Below are 12,112 nucleotides of genomic sequence, written 5' to 3' on the forward strand. Positions count from 1 at the left end.
TAACAAAGCCAGCATTGTTTCGTTCCACCTAAACAACCAGCTTCTATTTATTTGTGGATAAAGTTAATTCTTAAAAATAACTCCTTTCCATAATTCCATAACTTTTTCCCTTATAATGTTCATATATTTTACTATTTACTACTGCCAGTTTAGAAAAAAGAGGAATATTCATTACCTCCCAGTGAAATACAAACTGTGGTATTTTTCCATGAACTAGACTATAGAATGTAAAATTCCTATCTCTTAATAACCCTCTGACTCCACTTTTCCTCCGTTAATATGTGCTACTTCCTGTTTTCAGAGTATAATGTAATATTTCTAAACGAGAATGGCCTTATATTCCATTGTGATATTAACCCCACAAGCCAAGTTTAAGATATCGCTGCTTAAACTGTTTCACATTACATTTAAAATGTTAACATGATCTTACATTATATGCTAGTCAAACAATAAAGCACTTCCAAAGAACAGTGAAATCAAGTCTTTTGGGGACACTCAATTATTGACGAGTTTTTTAAACCTCTTTTTTTTTTTTTTTTTTAAGGCAAGTCCTGTTTCATTTCCCATAAACTCACAGAGTACTGGTAATATACCCAACAACTCTAATTTCCTTAGACTCTGCATACAGTACTTTCAAACCTAGAAATCTTGTCATCAAGCAAGAAGAAAACACAGTGAGACAATCTTTGGGACAGGTCCTGAAAAAATATTCTGAAATTTAACTTTTCACCCAAGTCTCTACACTTCAAGACGCTCAAAATAACTCTAGTGTATAAACTCCTTCACAGTGGGCAACAGCATCAGGTAGAAGCCCAAGGGGAATCAAGATCGGATCAAAGGGAAAAGTAGAGAGAGGAACCGAGAAATCATTTACTTCGGGAAACCACTGGCACATTTGGGGAAGACTTCTAATGTTCTCCCCTAAGCAACCTGTAAAGGAAAGTCTTAAGAGAGGTTACCTTAGCACCCAACACAATTTAGGGGAGGACACTTTTTAAGTGTAGAGTCAAATCCGCGTTTAACAGCCACTTCACTGAACGTCTAAGTCCCACTTCACCCATCTAAAGGCCGCATCCAGAGACAAAAATCACAGCAGCGGAGGAAAGGCCCCTGTGAATAAGCTCTCTTGCAAAAAGGAAACGCTGAGGGGAGAAAACTTCATTTTGGAAAAGGGAGGAGCTGAAGAAGAAACGACGCGGGTGCTCCCCATTTCCTAAGAAAACGAAACAAAGCTACGCAAATAAAGTTAAAAGTCTATGCAATACTTGGGAGGAAGGAGGGTCACTGACCCTCGGAAACAAGAGTTCCGGGCATCCAGCAGGAAGAGCGCTCCGACTAGGAGGATGAAAGGGAATCCGGAGGGCGGAGCCCAGAGGGCTGCAAACCCAGAGGAATAAGGGCTGAGCGGGGTAAGGATGTGCAGAGTGCAGTGGGGGGACCACGGTGGGAAGAAACCCGAAAAGGAGGCGGAAAACGGGGTGGGACTGAACATGGCAGGGCCCTGGGCGACTGTCACTCAGAGCCGCAGGGGGCAGGCGGGGTGGGGGTGGCGGGGTCCGACGACAGGAACCTGACCAGCAGCCTGGGGGGAGGGTAATCTGCTTTCCTGAACTGCTGGAGGTTGCGGCCCAGACAGCACCACCCTTCCTTCTCCCTGCCCTTGGCGCCCCAAGTCCTCGCGGCGTGGCAAGGGGGTAAAGCAAAGCTCCAGAGTCCGGTGCCCGTGGTGATTTACCTTCGCGGGAGGCTGGAGAGGCTCCAGCCCGAGCTCCTCCTGCCGCCGGCTCCGCGTCCAGAGTGGGATGAGGCGCCCTCCGGCCTCCTCCCCTACACCACTTCCCCTTTCCCCACGGAGGCCCCGTAGCTCCACTGCCGCGGGTTCCTGATGCCGCGGCGGCGCTGCCTCCCCGCCCCCTCCACCTCCTCCCTCTGCCTCTCAGAGGCTCACTCTGGAGGCCGCCATCTTCGCTCAGGATGTGAGGACCTCGCTCCAGTACGCCTGCGTCGCCCCTGCCCAGACTGTCACGAGACCCAGTCAGCTGATTTCAGTTCTTCCGCCTTCTGCTCCTCCCTCTCGCATGCATTTCTCCGCCCTCCCGGTCGTATTCGCCTGCTTGCCATGAAATTCCGCCTTCAACCGGCTGGCTGGTAGGCACGCCCTCCTCCCCAAACGCAGTTGGGACATGCGCAGAATATCGAGGAAGATGGCGGAAGCAAGAGTCCACGCCCCGCGCGGGGAACCTGCCCCTCAGCCGGTGGCTCTTCTGAGTCCTGCTCGTGGTCGTTGGGCGGGACAGGTTATGCACTCTTAATCTCGTGAAGTGTTATTTTAAAGCATTTATCCAGTCTTGACTTGAAATGCCGTGGAGTATCCGCGAGAAGATGTATACCCCGTTTGCTGGATTGAGAGCCAGCAGTTTCATTATCTACTGAGACTCGCAGAAGACAGCTGAAAAGGGTTTAAATATGGGTTGGTTTGGGAAATCACAGACACCAAAGCTTCGGAAATCTGACGGCCTTTTGCTGCTGGGAGTGCCAGAAAAATGATACTGATAGCTCCCATTTATTGCTAATCACATGTCAAGGGATTTGCTTAGTTAATCCTCAACACTGTGGACTAGGAATTATCCTTGTTTTTCAGATAAGCTGAGGTCCCTCTCCACAGTAGGGGACTCAAGGAATCTGACTCCAGAGTTTGTGTCTTCTCTACTATCTCCCTAATGTATGTGGAAGCTGGGAGAGAGGAATCTGGTTAGAGAAAAGACATAGTAGTGTGTGTTATCAGTGGGTAAGGGTTTGATTAAATTCACTCTCCACTCCCAGATCTGAGATCCAGAGACTGCAGTTCAAAAATAGCTTAAAGTTAATCTAGTTATTTTTCTTCCAACACTGCAAATTTTAAAACTCTTATGGAAACTTTAAAAGATAGCTGATGTACGTGGCTAGCATGGATGCATTATTTTATGAGGGTTAAAGGTCTCTGATAAGAGGTTTGCTACTCAGCAGAGCAGTCCTGAGATAGTATTGTCCTTTCAGTGGTTGACTGATTTTTAAAGATGGCAGTTGCTGGGTGGAAGACGCAGGCAATGGTTTTACAGATCTTTGTTTCCTGACTGTTTTGACCTTCTGCCCTACCTTGAGGTTGAAAGAAACTGCTTTTATCTTTACAGTAGCCGTTCCTGTATTGTGACAGTAAGATAAGGTACATCTAAGAGGTGCAAGGAGATCCAACCAGTCCATCCTAAAGGAGATCAGTCCTAAAGGAGATCAGTGTTCATTGGAAGGACTGATGTTGAAGCTGAAACTCCAATACTTTGGCCACCTCATGTGAAGAGTTGACTCAATGGAAAAGACCCTGATGCTGGGAGGGATTGGGGGCAGGAGGAGAAGGGGACGACAGAGGATGAGATGGCTGGATCTCATCACCGGCTAGATGGACATGAGTTTGAGTAAACTCCAGGAGTTGGTGATGGACAGGGAGGCCTGGTGTGCTGCAGTTCATGGGGTCGCAAAGAGTCAGACATGGCTGAGCGACTGAACTGAACTGAAGAGGTGGTAACAAGAATGGGTAGTTGGTTGTGGGAAGACTGTTACAGGGTGGAACTAGGATCTGCTGGCTTCGGTGTGCAGTAAAGCGAATCTACTGACGTCAGGTTTGGGGGACAGAAAATGCAGTGTTTATTGTAGGTGTCAACTAAGGAGTGCAGGTCTCTAGTACTCAGAAGACCTGAACTGTTCTGTGGCTTTCAGGAAAAGATTTTTAGAGACAGGGTGAGGAAGAGAATCGCTGGGTGTGTGATCCGCTCAGGGACATTTTTCTGATTGTTTGGTGGTGAGGTCATCAGGAGTCAACATCATCAACCTTTTGATTTCAATCAGTCTGGGGTCCACATGTATGTAGGCAGTGTACAGTTAACTACTTCTACCTGGTGGAAGTTTCGGTAGCTGCAAAACAGCTCAAAAGGGTGTTGCTCAGAATATTATCTATAGCCCTTGGGGAGTTAGTTGCTAAGTCCTGTCAGACTCTTGCAGCCACATGGACTGTAGCCTGCCAGTCTTCTCTGTCCATGGGATTCTCCAGGAAAGATGACTGGAGTGGGTTGCCATTTCCTTCTCCAGGGGACCTTCCCGACCCAGGAATCGAACCCTGCAGGCAGTCTTTACCAACTGAGCTACAAGGGAAAAAAAGCTCCTTGACTTTGTTTAATGGCTAGATAATGTCTTATTAACCATTTTCCTTTTCTTCTGCATTTACTGACCTGATTAAGTTTATTCCTTGAAACTCTGGCAAAGCCTAGGAGGCTGAAGGGATTTTTGTTTGTTGTACAAACAAGACCCAGGTGTGAAAGAAATTCCCTGGCAGCTTAGTAGGTAGGACTCTGTGCTTCCACACTGCAGGGAGCATGAGTTTGATCCCTGGTCGGGGAACTAAGATCCCACATGCCGTGCGACATGGCCAAAAAGAAAAAAGGAGGTAGTTAGAGGACATGAGGGACAGGGAATCTGTCCCAGGAAGGCCCCATAGGCTCCGTTTGGTTACAACAGGACCTGAAATAGAGTAGGAAGGGAGAAGGTAAAAGCAATAGGACTGCTGAGTTAAGGGACCTTCTTGGCTTATCCCAGGAATACAGAAACTTGTGTTTTTGTAGCATCTTATAGAATACAAAGACTTCCTATAATCCCAGAAGTAGAATTTGGGTGTATTATTTTTATTTTATAGAGGAAAAAAGCCAGGAGAATCTAAGAAACTTGCCCGAAGTGAACAAACTCCTAAAACTTGAGCCAAGATTTAGTTACAGGACTAGTTACATCAAAGCCAGTAAACCGTTATACCTCCACACTATCTCTCTGTTCAATATTTGGGACAAATAAAATTCATACTTGGAGATAGGAGGAGCCTTAGACAGTGACTTTCCCCTTCCCTTTCCCTGTCTAATCCGTCAGCTTTAGATCAAAATTCCTTGTCTCCCAAAAGATTTCTTTCTTTGTAGTTTTAGAAACCACTGTCTTTGTGTTCAGCCAACTTGCCTTCTGTTTCATGAGTAGTTTTTTGTTTGCTTTTTGCCTATTCCTCTTCTGTGACATCCCTTTTAAGTATTTGCCAGTATAACATGTCAACTTAAAAAATAGTCACAACCTAAAAATTGAGACTCATCTCACACACTAGCACAGTAATGCTCAGAATTCTCCAAGGGAGGCTTCAACAGCCCATGAACCAAGAACTTCCAACTGTTCAAGCTTGGTTTAGAAAAGGCAGAGGAATCAGAGATCAAATTGCCAACATTCGCTGAGTCATAAAAAATAAGCAAGAGAATTCCAGGAGAACATCTACTTCTGCTTCACTGACTATGCTAGAGCCTTTGGGATCACAACAAACTGTGGAAAATTCTTAAAGAGATGGGAAATACCTGACCACCTTACCTGTCTCCTGAAAAAATCGGCATGCAGGTCAAGAAGCAACAGTTAGAACCGGGCATGGAACAACAGGTCGGTTCCAAATTGGGAAAGGAGTACATCTGGCTGTATATTGTCACCCTGCTATTTAACTTATATGTAGAGTAGAGTGCATCATGTGAAATGCTGGACTGGATGAAGCAAAAGCTGGAGTCAAGATTGCCAGGACAATAACCTGGCAATAACCTCAGATACCACCCTTATGGCAGAAAGTGAAGAAGAACCAAAGAGCCTTTTGATTAAAGTAAAAGAGGGGAGTGAGTGAAAAAAACTGGCTTTAAAGCTCAACTTTCAGAAAACTAAGATCTTGGTATCCAGTCCCATCACTTCATGGCAAATAGATTGGGAGACAATGGAAACAGTTACAGACTTTATTTTCTTGGACTCCAAAATCACTGCAGATGGTGACTGTAACCGTGAAATGAACAGACACTTACTCCTTGGAAGAAAAGCTATGAGAAATTTAGACTGCATCTTAGAAAGCAGAGACATGACTTTGCCAACAAAGGTCCATGTAGTCAAGGCTATTGTTTTTCTGGTAGTCATGTATGGATGTGAGAGTTGGACCATAAAGAAAACTGATGTTTTTGAACTGTGGTGTTGGAGAAGACTCTTGAGGGCCCCTTGTACTGCAAGGAGATCCAACCAGTCAATCCTAAAGGAAATCAACCCTGGAAATTAATTGGAGGGACTGATGCTGAAGCTGAAGTTCCAATACTTTGGTCTCCTGATGCGAAGAACTGATTCCTTAGAATAAACCCTGATGCTGGGAAAGATTGAAGGCAGGAGAATAAGGGGAGGACAGAGGATGAGATGGTTGAATAGCATCACTGACTTGATGGATTTGATTTTGAGCAAGCTCCGGGAGTTGGTGGTGGACAGGGAAACTTGGCATGCTGCATGGGGTTGCAAAGAGTTGCACATGACTGAGGGACAGAACTGAACTGAAAGTTTGAGAGTTTAATTTGGTGAGAATTTGGGGGACTTCAAACCCAGGAGATAGCACTTCAAGTGACCCTGAGAGAACTGCTCCAAGAAAGGAAGGAAAGGATCCAGGTTATATAGAAGTTTTGCAACAAAGGGCAGATAGTCTGAACATCAAAACACTGTTGTTAATTAAAGAAAACCAGATATCATAAGTTAAGGAATTTAGCGCTTTTCTATGTATGAGAAGATGCAAGACTCACTGAAATCATTCCTTTCATATGCATCTCAGCTATCCTCAACCAGTATCCAGTGATTTTTCACATCCTGAGCTCTCTTGGGGCTCACCATAGGACGTGGCTGCAGCCTGATGGCTGTTGGATCCCAGGTATTCTTCTCCCCATGAGTGCCCTTGGAGTGAAGTGAAGTGAAGTGAAGTTGCTTAGTCGCGTCCGACTCTTTGCGACCCCATGGACTGTAGCCTTCAAGGCTCCTCTATCCATGGAATTTTCCAGGCAAGAGTACTGGAGTGGGTTGCCATTTCCTTCTCCAGGATGAGTGCCCTTAGGGTTCACCAACTCACCTTGGGCAGGAATTTCTGATGACTGTGACATCCTTGTTTACTGATATGGCAGGAAATATTTTATGACTGAAGAAAATCCTCCTATCTGCCCCCCTCTCCTCTGCTTACTGGGCTTCCCTGATGACTCAAATGGTAAAGAATCCACCTGCTATGCAGGACACCTGGGTTTGATCCTGGGGTTGGGAAGATCCTCTGGAGGAGGCCCTGGCAACCCACTCCAGTATTCTTGCTTAGAGAATCCCTGTAGACAGAGGAGCCAGCAGGTTACAGTCCATAGGGTCAAAAAGAGTTGGACACAACTGAGTGACTAAGCACACATATACCTCTGCTTATTATCACTCTGCTTAACCGTCCTGGCCTCAAACTCTGATCTTTAGAAGCCGTATTCACTGCTCCTTACAGGATGTGGTTTCAAGCCTTTCCACAGTTCCCCTGGTTGTTCTTAACTGATCTGCACAAGTCAGTCAGTATCCTTCTGAAAACACTAGAACTAAGGAGCAGAGGCAGGAAAGGTAGGATGACTTACCTTTTCTTTCCCTATTCTTCTGTTAAGTGAGGTCCCACTGCCAGCCATTTTTTAAAGGAGTGGCCCATGCAAGCATGACCTTCAAGCTTCTCTTTCTGAAATAATCTTTTAAAAAATTATTTGGCTGCATCAGGTCTTACTTGCAGCATGTGAGATATTAGTTCCCTGACCAGGGATGGAACCCAGGCCCCCTACACTGGGAGCTTGGAGTCTTGGACCCTGGATTCCCACAAGATCCCAGGATTTATCTTTTTATTCAGAATATAAGTTTACAGAAGATTTTCTGATACTTTCATAGTGTAAACATATCAAGTTTACAAATTTTATGAAATATACTTACAGCATTTCACAGCATTTTTGATATCAGTAGCTTTCAATCAGTGGCATACATTAAAGAGTGAAGGGGTGGAGCCAAAGCAAAAACAATACCCAGTTGTGGATGTGACTGGTGATAGAAGCAAGGTCTGATGCTGTAAAGAGCAATATTGCATAGGAACCTGCAATGTTAGGTCCATGAATCAAGGCAAATTGGAAGTGGTCAAACAGATAGCAAGAATGAATGCTGACATTCTAGGAATCAGCAAACTAAAATGGATTGGAATGGGTGAATTTAACTCAGATGACCATTATATCTACTACTGTGGGCAGGAGTACCTTAGAAGAAATGGAGTCGCCATCATGGTCAACAAAAGATTTCGAAATGCAGTACTTGGATGCAATCTCAAAAACGACAGAATGATCTCTGTTCATTTCCAAGGCAAAGAATTCAATATCACGGTAATCCAAGCCTGTGCCCCAACCAGTAATGCTGAAAGAAGCTGAATATGAATGGTTTGATGAAGACTTACAAGACCCTTTAGAACTAACACCCAAAAAGGATGTCCTTTTCATTATAGGGGATTGGAATGCAAAAGTCCAAAGTCAAGACACACCTGGAGTAATAGGCAAATTTGGCCTTGGAGTACGGAATGAAATAGGGCAAAGGCTAATAGAGTTTTGCCAAGAACACACTGGTCATAGCAAACACCCTCTTCCAACAACACAAGAGAAGTCTCTACACATGGACATCACCAGATGGTCAACACCGAAATTAGATTGATTATGTTCTTTGTAGCCAAGATGGAGAAGCTCTACACAGCCAGCAAAAACAAGGCCGGAAGTTGACTGTGGCTCAGACCATGAACTCCTTATTGCCAAATTCAGATTTAAATTGAACAAAGTAGGGAAAACCACTAGACCATTCAAATATGACCTAAATCAAATCCCTTATGATTATACAGTGGAAGTGAGAGATAGATTTAAGGGTCTAGATCTGATAGACAGAGTGCCTGATGAACTATGGATGGACGCTTGTGACATTGTACAGGAGACAGGAATCAAGACCATCCCCATGGAAAAGAAATGCAAAAAAGCAAAATGTCTGTCTGAGGAGGCCTTAAATAGCTGTGAAAAGAGGAGAAGTGAAAAGCAAAGGAGAAAAGGAAAGATATTCCCATTTGAATGCAGAGTTCCAAAGAATAGCAAGGAGAGATAAGAAAGCCTTCCTCAGCGACCAATGCAAAGAAACAGAGGAAAACAATAGAATGGGAAAGACTAGGGATCTCTTCAAGAAAATTAGAGATACCAAGGGAACATTCCATGCAAAGATGGGTTCGATAAAGGACAGAAATGGTATGGACCTAACAGAAGCAGACGATACTAAGAAGAGGTGGCAAGAATACACAGAAGAACTGTACAAAAAAGATCTTCATGACCCAGATAATCACGATGGTGTGATCACTCACCTAGAGCCAGACATCCTGGAATGTGAAGTCAAGTGGGCCTTAGAAAGCATCACTAGTATCAAAGCTAGTGGAGGCAATGAAATTCCAGTTGAGCTATTTCAAATCATAAAAGATGATTCTGTGAAAAGTGCTGCACTCAATATGCCGGCAAATCTGGAAAACTCAGCAGTGGCCACAAGAGTGGAAAAGGTCAGTTTTCATTCCAATCCTAAAGAAAGGCAATGCCAAAGAATGCTCAAACTACTGCACAATTGCACTCATCTCACACGCTAGTAAAGTAATGCTCAAAATTCCCCAAGCCAGGCTTCAGCAATACGTGAACAGTGAACTTCCAGATGTTCAGGCTGGTTTTAGAAAAGGCAGAGGAACCAGAGATCAAATTGCCAACATTCGCTAGATCATTGAAAAAGCAAGAGAGTTCCAGAAAAACATCTATTTCTGCTTTATTGACTATGCCAAAACCTTTGACTGTGTGGATCACAATAAGCTGTGGAAAATTCTGAAAGAGATGGGATTACCAGACCACCTGACCGGCCTCTTGAGAAACCTATATGCAGGTCAGGAAGTAACAGTTAGAACTGGACATGGAACAACAGACTGGTTCCAAATGGGTAAAGGATTACATCAAGGCTATATATTGTCACCCTGCTTATTTAACTTATATGCAGAGTACATCATGAGAAAGGCTGGGCTGGAAGAAGCACAAGCTGGAATCAAGATTGCCGGGAGAAATGTCAATAACCTCAGATATGCAGATGACATCACCCTTGTGGCAGAAAGTGAAGAGGAACTAAACAGCCTCTTGATGAAAGTGAAAGAGGAGAGTGAAAAAGCTGTCTTAAAACTCAACATTCAGAAAACTAAGATCATGGCATCCAGTTCCATCACTTCATGGGAAATAGATGGGGAAACAGTGGGAACAGTGGCTGACTTTATTTTTTTGGGCTCCAAAATCACTGCAGATGGTGATTGCAACCATGAAATTAAAAGACGCTTACTCCTTGGAAGGAAAGTTATAACCAACCTAGACAGTATATTAAAAAACAGAGACATTACTTTGCCAACAAAGGTCCATCTACTCAAGGCTATGGTTCTTCCAGTGGTCATGTATGGATGTGAGAGTTGGACTGTGAAGAAAGGTGAGCGCCGAAGAATTGATGCTGTTGAAGTGTGGTGTTGGAGAAGACTCTTGAGAGCCCCTTGGGCTGCACGGAGATCCGACCAGTCCATCCCAAAGATCAGTCCTGGGTATTCATTGGAAGGACTGATGCTGAAGCTGAAACTCCAATACTTTGGCCACCTGATGCGAACAGTTGACTCATTGGAAAAGACCCTGATGCTGGGAGGAATTGGGGGCAGGAGGAAAAGGGGACGACAGAGGAAGAGATGACTGGATTGCATCACTGATTCGATGGACATGAATTTGAGTAAACTCTGGAAGTTGGTGATGGACAGGGAGGCCTGGCATGCTGCAATTCATGGGATCGCAAAGAGTCAGACATGACTGAGTGACTGAACCAAACTGAACTGACATTGCTGTACAAGGCAGGGGAGGTTTAAGATTTTAGACATGAGACAAACACCTGCTTATCAAGCTCCCTATTGCTGTTAAATGGACCTGCCTAATTATTTCAAAGCCTAGATCCTAAATGAATCCCTAAGAACGCTATATAAATATATTCAACTGTTTTCAACATAGTAACCTATCCCCAAGCTGCTGAATACTTGAGGTAAAGTTAAAATACCAGATTTACTATTAAAAAATCTAAAATACTACATTTAAAATTTTATATTGATTACATGTTGAAATAATATTTTAGATAAGTATTCAGTTAAAAAAAGACATTATTAAAATTAACTTCACATTTCTTTTTTTAAAATGTAGCTACTAGAAAATATAAAATTATATATATGGTTTTGTTAAACATCTCTTAGAAGATGCTGTTTATAAGGTCTTGCGCAGACACAGTTAGAAAATAGTTTCCAGTTGAGCTGGCAAGCTTGAAAGTCCTATAGAATCATTTTCTATTGGACTTCATTTTTTTGTTCTTTTAAAAAAGCTTATTTTATTGAAGTACAGTTGATTTACAGTGCTGTATTAATTTCTGCTGTATGCAAAGTAATTCAGATATATATTCTTTTTCATTTGATCAATTACAGGATATTGACGAAATACAGTTGGACCTTGTTTTTTATCCATTCTACGCATACTAGTTTTCATCTGCTGGTACCAAACTCCCCATCTTCCCCCCCCCCACCCTTGAGAACCACAGGTCTCTTCTCTATACCTGTCAGTTTGTTTCTGCTTTGTAAATAAGTTCATTTGTGTCATATTTTAGATTCCACATGTATGTGATATCATATGGTATTTGTCTTCTCTTTCTGACTTACTTCACTTAGTATTATAATCTCTAGTGGACTTGACTTTAATTTCTTATTTGGTTGTTGTTTGTCTCCTGTAGTTTTTCTCAAGGTTTATCTCTCCACATATTTAGTTTTTTTGTGCTTCCATATACATGAAGCACATGTTTCTTGCTTTCATGTAGACTTGAAATTATTGACAACATTTGGCAAATTATGACATGAGAATTCATATATACAGTTTCCAGAGCAGAATTTGCCATCCTGAAATATGTCTCTTTGGCATATTGTTTTAAGCTGGCTGTTTTCTGAGAAACAGCACACATCAGAAGTGCTCTGAAAATCAATAATATTTGCACTTTTGTGAGAAACATTTGTAAGGGAAATCTCCATTTATAAGAGCATCTTCCTCTCTGACCCTGGAAGAGGAGGTTTACCAAATCTCTTGAAACTCTTATCAATAGAGTAAGCAATGACGTA

The 12,112-nt window shown here is 43.1% G+C and overlaps 1 protein-coding gene across 1 annotated transcript in view; it reads right to left on the reverse strand.

Annotated features, from left to right (window-relative positions):
* The window catches only part of DNAJC13 (DnaJ heat shock protein family (Hsp40) member C13), a 150,492-nt gene extending 148,570 nt beyond the window's left edge, over nt 1–1,922 (reverse strand). Inside the window, exon 1 of the mRNA XM_065942343.1 lies at nt 1,736–1,922. The gene's annotated coding sequence lies outside the window, so the exon portion shown is untranslated. The remainder of the gene's footprint in view (nt 1–1,735) is intronic.
* Between the last annotated feature and the right edge of the window lie 10,190 nt (nt 1,923–12,112).

The sequence above is a fragment of the Muntiacus reevesi genome, chromosome 8, assembly GCF_963930625.1.
Source record: "Muntiacus reevesi chromosome 8, mMunRee1.1, whole genome shotgun sequence".
Classification (NCBI taxonomy): domain Eukaryota; kingdom Metazoa; phylum Chordata; class Mammalia; order Artiodactyla; family Cervidae; genus Muntiacus; species Muntiacus reevesi.